Here is a 10,394-nt window from a genome sequence, read left to right on the forward strand (position 1 = left end):
GGTACTCCATAGGGCACATCCCAAATGTGGTGCAGGGCAAGGCAGCTAAGACGACTGATTATAAAGTCACTCAGTGGGTGTATACAGTTCTCTTTCTGCCCCAGAGTTATGAGGTCATGTGGAAAAATACAGATACTTCTTTAGAAATCGGTAACTTGCTGAAAAGAAACATTACAAAATCTGTTCCAAGCACGGGACTGTCCTGTCAACATTTGTGCATAGATTTAACCTCAATAATGGGGCCTCTAGGTAGGAAAACATGCGTACAAATGTTTGCAGGATTAGAATTTCAAATGTTAAGTTTCCAGAAAGTCCAGTCCAGGAAGGGAAAAGCCTGTCGAGAGAGAGAGAGAGGTCTGCTGGGATTTGATTTATGAACAGGACATCCTGCTTAGTTCTGAGATCTTGCAGATACGATTCTAGTGAGACTGCTGGGTTATTGTGATGGCAAAGAAAAGGAGCTCACCCTCTCCCTTGTCTGCCAGAGGCACTGAAACCTGTCTGGGCATCCTATCAGCGCTAAACATTTGGCATTCTTTATCATGTTTCATCACCAGTGTTTACGGAGGGATGTCAAAAATGCATGGCATGTGTGCAGCTCCCTGCTGAGCAGGCTGACGTGGCTGACATTAATTAGGGAGTTTGCTTGCTGTCATCTCTGCAATTAAGCTCAGGGTTGACTCCACGGCCCAGCCACAGAAGATGACTGGCCAGAAAGCTGGGGCAAGAGGCAGGGCGAGGTAGAGCTCTTTGGAGTCTGTGAGGAGAGGAGGATGTTTCCCCTTTCTTCTTCTGGGTCACTGTAGCTGCATCTACATTTTGTGCTGTGACACGGGTCTAGCTCAGCTTGTGCTCTCAGGTTTCCTCTGTGTGGGAACCAGGGTGCAATGGGGATGTGAGAAAGGATGTTTCCCTCCCACACCATCCTCCAGTAGGAGATAAGAGACATCCAAGACATGCTCCAGGGGCACTGATGTTGACACATCTTTAGAAAGCTGCTTTGTTCTTGTGTGCTGGGATGCTCAAACCACTGAAGGACTGGCTGCCAGGGGCTGCCTAAAACTGTCCCCTGGTTTTGGCTGGAACTGCAGTACTTCAGCACCTCAAGCTACTTCTCTGCAACTTAATTAAATGATGTCAGGGCACATTCCCAGACATTAAGATTGAGTCATCTATCCAAAGCACATCTGTGGTCCTTCAGATGTTTCCCAGGCGTGGCTTGGAAGTCAGCAGGGCCTCGAGACCATTCTTGGTAGACATTTGAGATGAAACTGCCTTGTTTTGGCAGATAAGGAAGTTCACTAGTCTGGAAGAGGAGTATCTCATGGTGGCTGGCCTTAGTGCCAGAGGACAGACCTGGACACATCTGATGCACTGTTATGGACATGGCCTGGGTGTCTCCAGCTGGCTGTCCTTAGGATAGAAGGCTCTTTTGTTTACAGAGGGGTTAGAAAGGATTGTATAGTGCTTTAAAGGTCAGTGCTGGAGCTGGCTGTTCAACTAAATGTAATACAGTGTAGCTTGGTGGGAGATGGTAAGGAAGGAGTGGGGTAAACTCGCCTGTCTGGCTGCTTCCTCGTACTTGAGGGAAGGAAGTGTCTGAATTAGAAACTGTGTTTACCTGTGTTTCCTTCTGGCCACACCACTGACAAAGTTAATTTTTTACCCTGTTTTATTCCTAATATGTGATTTATTCATCTCATTCCTTTACCTGGCCCCACATCCCCTCAGACTGGTGCTGAATCTTGTACTCTGTTGGACATTGCAGAGAATCTCAAGCCCACCCCGATGTCAGTGGACAGCCCGGGTGTGTTTTTGGGAGGCATAATTCATTCAGCTGCAGATTAACAGAAGAGTCCTCCACGTAGAGTTTCCTCCCTACCTCATTCGTTACCTTGTCACTGGCTGAATCCCTGCAGTTCATCTTTGTGCTTTGTCATTTTACTGGGAGTCATGGCACTTCACTTTTACCTCCACAGGGAAATCAAATCAGAAACCCCAGGCAGATGCCTCCTGGCTGCCTCATGGAGCCCTCTGTGCCTTCCAGCTGCTGATGTCCAGTTATAGCTGCGTCACCTCTGGAATGAAGAAGCTCAGGGTGGGTCTGGCTGCCCACAGCTTTCACTTGGGAACCCCCCGTTTCTAACCTCGTAAGTAGCCCCGAAGGCATGTGGGGCTGCTAAAATTAAAGGGTCTGACCCCAGGGCTGGGATGGATGATACGACAGCTGCCTGGGTTGTTAATCTAAGGAAGGGTGGTTTAGCTGTGCCAGCCGTGCTCACACATCGCAGCTGCAGCAGAGCCTGCTGGAGATGTGGTCAGAGACCCACCCTCAGCACAGGGACCCCTGCTCCCACTTCTCAGGGCAGTGTCCAACATGGGCACAGCCCCAGCTGCAGGGCCATGTGCCCAGGAGGTGGCAAATCTGGGCTTGGAGCACTCTGTCCTGGGCAAAAGAGCACTGCAGCCGTGTGACACAAAGTGCTTCGGAGGGATAACATTTCTCAGCTAAATCAGAGAGGTGTGAAAAATTCAAGCTGGTGTTTGCACTGCTCTGTGCCTACAGGACTCTCGACTCTTCCACAGGATTTTGCTCAGTCATCCTACCTCGTTCCCCTTCCCAGTTCTCCAGAGACATGGCCACAGGTGTGGCCTACCCTCTTTTAAGCAGGTTTGTGCACACCTTCTTTTCCTCAGATTCTCCCCTGACTTAGGTAATTCCTTGCTCACAACTGTCTTGTGCCAACCTCCTCCACAGCTCTCAACTCGGCCTGTTGGCACTGAGCAGAGTCCCAACCCCCCTTCTGCTCTCCTGCCACTTGGCCTCATTATACCCAAACTCTGGAAAACAGAATATAGGCACAGGTGTGCAACTCACCTTTGTTTTTTAAGCTCTGAATGGAGTTTCACACTGTGAATTGGGATGGGGCAGGTCCTACCAGGGGTGCCACGTAAAAAAACCTGTGTCCCCAAAAGCAGATGAACCAGGGAGAGGGTGGACGAGAGGACAAGCTGTGGTGTCAGCATGGGAAAAGGGCAACTGAGAGCCAGAGGGCTCAACTGTCTTCCCTAATCTCGTGCAGGGAGTCTGTAACAAATTTAAGCAGGAGCTCAGACTTCCTGTGTCTGGGGCCCAGCCACATAAGAGCAGCTTTTGGGGTGATGAATAAGGAGAAAGCCCAACACGTGTGACTTGTCAGCTGGCTCTGTCTGGGACAGAGTGGATCTGACCCCACACAGGGTGTTGTAGAGGAGTGTGTGGGAAAACTGGTGTGGGCTGCTTGGGATGCAGTGGGCACTGTCAGGGGAGCATGTGACTGGTGACAAGCAGAGGAGCTGCCCCCTTTTCACTCACAGGAGATTTCAAGGTGACTTTGAAGTGGTCTGTGAGATTTTGAGCAGTTTTGACTGATTTCTGAGGGGGAACTTAGTGCCTGCCAGTGGAGACTCCACAAATGAAATAACATGCCTGATAGCAAAGCTCCTGAGACAGATCCTCTGTGGGTGTAAATCAGCACCATCCCCTTGGTCCCATTAGAGCTGTGCTGGATAACATCCCGTGCTCCCAGCCATCCTCCTGGGCAGTCAGCAGCACTGGAATGAAATCAGGTGTAATTGCTTCTCACAGAAAAAAAAAAAACTGTGAGGAAAGGCATCTTGCTTAGTGAGGATAAATCTAGGTCTCATTGTTTTCCTTTCCTTGAAGGAAAGCAGAGTTATGATGCAAAGGCAGCAAGAGAGGAATGCCATAAAACAAGCAAACGAGGGTGGAAAGGTTTGCCATCTCACAGCCTTTTTTCCCCCTACATCCTCCTGTCACACAGCAGCTATCCAAAGGGACTTGAAGAACACCTGAGGGAATGGCTGCATGAGCAGCCTTTAAAAGAGCCTGGGCTAGTTCTCACCATCATTATGTTGTTTTGTTTTTTTTTTTCACCAGTACTACTCGTTTGATTTTCACTGCAGTGACACAGCTGTGAAACAGGCTTAATGTAGTGGAGAATCAGACCTCATGTATCTAAATTTGTTTTTCAGAGCCGTGCTTTTCTTGCAGGGGAAAAATAAAAAAAGTGCCTCGAGTTTAAGGTAAGCTCCGAATCTTCATCGCACCGTGAAGATTTGTAGATATAAATCCCATTTAGATGACTTTATAAGCCACTGAAGTCCTCCACAGCAGTGGGATTTAACCTTGGGATGTTCACTTGCTGTAATGTGATTAATGAGCCTTTCCCCATGCGTAGCAGATATCTAAGCAATTTTTTGTGTATGGAAGTGGAACAATTGTCCGGCTTTACGCAAATGAGGAGCTACTTCAGTGTTTGCCCTGTGAAGAGACTTCAGTTTCAATGGGCTTCAAGATTGCACTTTTGTGTTAAGTGGAGCTGTGATCTTTTTCCAATGAGTGTTGCTATGCAGGGCCAATTTGTGACGTCCATTATTCTAAAATAAGTAACTTCTGCACAGCAGAAATATGCTCCACTTGCACTGCTAATCTCTCACACAAAGGCGTGTTTGGAAGAAAAGTTATTTATTGCAAGTAATAAATGCAGGTTCTCAAAAGCATTTATAACTTAGTTTCCAGAGCACTCCAGTTTGAAATAATTTCCTTTCAATTTTCTACATTTTCAACCTCTTTCCTGGCTGTTTTAGACCGTATATTGCATACTTAATTATTCTCCAAAGGAGAATCTCAGCCACTGAAAGTGGGATATTTAGCAAAATTCTTCATGAAAGAGTTTGCTCTTCAGGTATCAGCTGTGACCTCTGATAAGAAAGGAAACCTGTCTCTGTTAAATATGCACGTTATGTTCAAGTCTCCTGCTTCACCTGTGCAAATGGTTATAGATCTCACCTGTGTAATTTATGAGCTGTTCTCAGTCACTGGTATAATCGTCCTCTGAATGTCCTCTGGTGGAAAATGCAAACTGTAGTTAACACTTACCCAGTTTTTCTGAAATTACAGAGAGCCAGGGTGCAGTGGGATTTGCAGCCAGCTCGTCTGGGTTTTTATACAGTATATCTCTCTCTCTCTAGAGAAGCTGCATCAGTGTAAAAGCAGAACGGTTTAAATTTGTCCCAGAAGGACCCAGAAACCTTAATTTCATTAGAAACCATATGAGTTACTAGCTATTGAGGACTCCACTAATTTGAGGGTTTTATATGGGATTTTTGAGGCTGTTCTCAAGAAGGTAAGTTGCAAATATATCAATATTCGGAAGGTTCCTATGTTTAGTTTGACATTTCCTTGTAGCTTTGGCCATCAGGTACCATGGGACTGAGACGTACAACTGGAAAACTCCATGGCAGCAAAATAATGAGTGGCTTACACTCCTGTTTAACTCCTGTGTGAGGCTGGCTAAGAGATCCCAACCCTTTTCCCTGCCGTAGAAGCAGCTGGCTGTGGCTGTGCAGCTGCACAGCTCTTGCAGTGGGAGAAGGGCTGACTCCATCCTTGTTGTGCAAAGGGTTTGCATACAGGATGAACTACAGCTGCATCCCTCTCTTGTTTCATAATCATGTACAAATTTATAGTCATCCAAGTAGGTATGAGAATAATTAGCAAAGTGGAAATGAGTGTTTTTAGCAAATAACATCTGCTTAAAATCCCTACTTGTCCTGTGTTTTAGCCTTACTGATGCCCCTTAGGAGTGGGAGGAATTGCAGGTGTTCCTGTCATCTCCCTGCCTTTGGAGGAAGGAAGAAGTTAGAGTTCAAAGGGGGAGTTAAACCACTTTGGTTATACTAAAGTCACACAAAATCTCTGCGGCTGTACTGGAAATATCCACATGTCCCTCTCATTGTCAAAGTTCTTCCAGGATTTCATCTTTTCTGGCAGACTGTGTTAGTCAAATGAGGTTTCTCCTGTTGTCTGAAAGACCTTTTGCCTGGCTGCTCTGTCACCTGAGGAAACATGTCTTCATAACAAGTTTTCCTTGAGTTGGTTTGGTTTGATTTTCATTTTGCCTTATAGCCACAGCAGCGCTTTTATCCCAGCGTAACCATTTTTCACCAAGTTCCTATAAAACACAGGGCGAGCTGTGTTGGCTGCTCCCTCTGGGAGTGAAAAATGAAAGACACCCAGTCCCTCAGAAAGGTTTAAAGCCTGTGTGGGCCTCTGAGTTCAGGGAGTGTGAGGAACCTGCACACGCGTCAGGCGCTGGGCTGGTGCTGGGATCTGGATGTAGAGGATTGTAGAGCACGAGTTTCCATGTGCAGCCATTTCCAAGGCATTGATCCACTGCTGTTTCAGCCCGTTCTAACTGTGTGACACGTTGCATGGCTGGCATTTGCTATCACCAAGTACAGCTGTACTCACATTGCTTATGGAGGCTGCAGGGTTCCTCTGGAAGCAAGAGATTCCTGGGGATCCTGCCCCCCCTCAGCAATCAGACTGCTCTAATCATGGTTTAAAGGGAGACTGCAAAAAGCTGCGAGCTAATCTGTAAAGTCATGTCTTTCTTCTCTTTCACTTCCCTCCTCTGGACATGTCTCCAGCATGAAGCTGATATTTATGTATGTGTAATGCCTATGCCCTAGGGAAGGCACTCCTAAGTGAGTCAGGGATTTGTTGTGTGCCTAGTTAGCACACTGCAGCCATTCCTCCTCAGTCCTGCCACCCTCAATTTCCATTTATGCCACTGGGAAGAGAGAAGAAAGCTCTTCCCCTGGTGCTGTCACAACTAATATACTGGCCAGGCTGGCTGCATGCAGGAAGAGAGGGAATGCCACCCCTCCTCAGGGCCCGTGCCATCTCTTGGGCTGCTGATCAGCATCCACAACTGGGAATGACACAGAGGACAAACCTCACTGGGGTGACTGAAAAAAAATAAATCCTTTAGGCATCCTACTGTGGTCACTGATTGTTCCAGAAGTGGTTTGAACCCAGTGAGAGGAGGCTCCACACACCCCCATGAATATCTGCAGAGTCGTTGAATTCTCTCGTGCTGACAAAGTTTGAGGATAACTCACCAGAATATTTTTGGGCTTGCTCTGGAGGCTAGAAATTCAGCTACAATTCCAGAAAGCTTGAACTCTTACTTAGAGGTTGAGTTAGCAAGTATAAATGAGGGTTGAGGTTAGTTGACTGATCCATAGAAGAGGTGCTCTATTTTTCACAGCAATTTATGCGTGAGGGTGCACGCAAGCACATATAAAAAAGGAAGAAATATGGGCCGTTCCCTTGGCCTCATCCCACTTTCCATGAAAAGAAGTGTTCCCCTGGAAGCTGTAGCCATTCACCTCCTGCAATCTGCCACCTGTCAAAGCAATTTGAGATTTGCAAGTGACAACTGAGTGCTGATGTCTGCCATCCTTGCCCTGCAACTAGCCGAGGCATTCCAAATCCCACAGCCCTTGGTCCTTGCGTCAGCTCTCCTGCCCGAGATTAGTTCAGACCCAGCCAATCACCCAGTGGCCATTTGGAGTGATTCACTCTCAGAAGTACATATCTTCCACACTCACTAAAACTTCAGGGGGGAAAATGAGTCATTTCACATTATAGAAAGTCGTATCTTGCCCTTGGTATTTCTATGTATACACGAGTGATAATCATTTATTTTTAGATAAATTTCTCCAGTATAAATGCTGCTTCCCTTGATAAAGGTCGTTTTGAGAACCACTGCTAATATTCCGCTTATTGCAGAAAAGCTATAGGAGTTCATTTATTTATTCATGCGGTTGAGTGACAGGGAGACACAGCAGTGGCTGATTGTTGGGAGTCAGCCTGCAGACAGGGTCCCTGTTGCTAGGCTTATCTGTCCAATATGTGTTCAATAATGCAGTGAAATCATCCCCTTTCTGGCATTTGCTCGCTGTTTGAATCACTCGGATCTGCCTCCTAGACTGTCTGGTGATGACGCAGGAAACCCTGGCTTTTCAGGAGGAGCCATTAGACAAGGTATTTGTCACGGTGTCCTGGAGAAGATCTTGGCACTGGATAACCAAGACCAAGCAAACGCAAGCGGATAAAGCAAAGCCTCATTAGCTCTTGTCAACATCCCAGCGAACCAAACCACTCCACATGGCAGCTGTGGGTGGGTGCGGTTTTGGTCCGAGCGCACCCGTTGTGCCTGTGCCACCCCCAGCACATCTGTGTGGGGACCTGTGGCTGCTTTGGGATGTGCCAGACCTGATACTGCACCCAAATACTTCAGCTGCAGCACCCTCTGGGTAACAGCCTCGCTTTTTTTTGTGTGAAACACAGCAGCACTCCTGTTTTGGGGCCACCTGGCCTCACCTCACCCCTGGCAGGTCCATCCCCTGCCGACCCTGCGTGAGGTGGGTAGCACAATTCCCTCGACAGTTCCCAAGGGGATCCAGCTCTTGAGCAAGTACAAACTTCCACTGCTTTCTCCAAACATCAGCAGAGAAAGGCAGGGAATACCATCTGGCCATGAGAAGAATTTCAGTGCTCTGCCTGAAGGGACACGAGACCACTTTGTGCTACGCTGAAGAAAGTGTCTTGAGTTTTATACATATTTGTGTATAAGTGTATGTTTTTACTGTAGATAATGTGCAAATTGATATTTAAAAACCCAAGTGCAAAGCTGTGTGTCCCACAGGGGAAGTAAGCAATTTACTGAGATTTTCTTTGCTCCCTCCCCACCCTGAACTGAAGATGATTTGGATATAATTCTGTACTGAAGCAGTTTTCAGCCCAGTCACTAATGAACCAAAAATAACAGTGACCTTTACATCAGGGGCTCTGTGTGGCTCAGTAGCCAGATGCTGAATGCCTGGGGGTGTTCAGTGCCCCCTGTGTCCCTCTGGCCCCTCAGCAGCCTCTCTGGAAGCAGGGGTTACATGCTCTCGGAGTTTTCAAGATTGGCCCCTGGGTTTTGGGCTGTACCCTTTGCAGAAGAGATGCAGTGGCCTCGGGCACAGCAGGAGGGAGCAGGGGAGGGAGCTGAGCTGTGCAGACCCTGTGTGTTGCCTGTGGATGCATTCCTGTCTCCCTCCAGGGCAGGGCAGTGGGTCGAGCTGTCTCCTGTGCCAAGCTTGGCCTGAGCCTTCCTCATTTGAGCCTCCTGCCCTGTAGCATACATTTTTTGGGGAATTCCAAGTGCCTTTGCCCTTCTGTATGGACATATTTTTCCCTCCCCACTCATCTCCTGCATCTCCCCTGGCCTCCAAGGCCAGAGTTCATCCCTGCTCTGGAACCTCTCTCCATGTCTTGTTCCCCAGGACAGGCATCCAAGAGGCAGTTCCCTATGCAACCAATAAAACCTGGTTCAAACTGTGACTCTCCCTCCTTCCCGTCCTCCAAAAGTTAAATGTAATTTTGGATGTAAACGATCCAGATTAAAGAGGTATCCGAGACATTTTATTATCCTGCTGGCTCCTAAGTTAAAAAAAACACCATAAATCGTGGAGCCAGATTCAGCTCTGACTGAACTTTCACATCAATCTTTAGTTTGATGTTGAAATAAGGTGACATGCTGATTTCAATAGCACTGACTTATCCCCTATTGCTGTTTACGTAAGGAGAGTTCAGCTCCTGGACTTCTCCCTGCATCATAAAGATGCTGCCAATGTTACTCCAAGTGGTGTTTTCCTTCCCTGTCTTTCACTGTTCACCACATATTCAGAGGGAAAACGGGGCTCAGGCAGCAACAGTTTGAGCACAGATGTTGTATCACTTTGGCTCAGGATGAGAGAATATAATTGTCAGAAAACATTTCTAAGTAACAGGATCTGCTCTATTTAAAATAATTTCTGGCAAATGATCGTATGGCAGGCGAAAGACCAGCAGTCCCTTTATGCAGGAGAGAGGTGTGTGATGAATATGCATGGTAAGGACATGAGTGAGAATCAAGTCTGCAAGACTTCTGTCTCTTTACAGCGAAGCTTTCTTGCTACCTTACAGGGAAGAGAAGGAAACCCAGGGGAATAGGCGGGCTACATATGATGGAAGATGTATTCCTGGAATGTGACGTTCAGCGGTTTGGCCATTTTTACTGCAACAGCAAAACGTATTTTCAGCTGGCTTAGGAGAGGAAGTAAGACAAGTACTTTGCATGCCTCCATTAGGACATATTTATGTTTTATGTGGCTGGATGACACAAACCACTGGTTCTCATCTCTTTCTGTAGCTGTGAAATCTGGCTGTGTTCATGCTTCGCTAGTCCTGCTGGAAGTCAACACATCAGTGAGGATCTCTGTTGTTTGGAAACCACGGCCATAGAAATTGCCAAAACAGGCAGCACAGTGTAGTGCTGCCTCGTTTTTTCCCTGTCTGTGGCCCAGCTGCAGAGCACAGTTTCCCATTCTGCTTCTTCAACACTATTGGCAGAGACAAAAACTTTTCAAATCTTTTAAATTATTGCATTTGTAGTCTTCAATCTTTTTAAATCCTTTGTGGCTGGAACAGGTTTCCCAGAGATGTCGTGGATGCC

This window comes from Pseudopipra pipra, chromosome 2 (genome assembly GCF_036250125.1).
Source record: "Pseudopipra pipra isolate bDixPip1 chromosome 2, bDixPip1.hap1, whole genome shotgun sequence".
Classification (NCBI taxonomy): domain Eukaryota; kingdom Metazoa; phylum Chordata; class Aves; order Passeriformes; family Pipridae; genus Pseudopipra; species Pseudopipra pipra.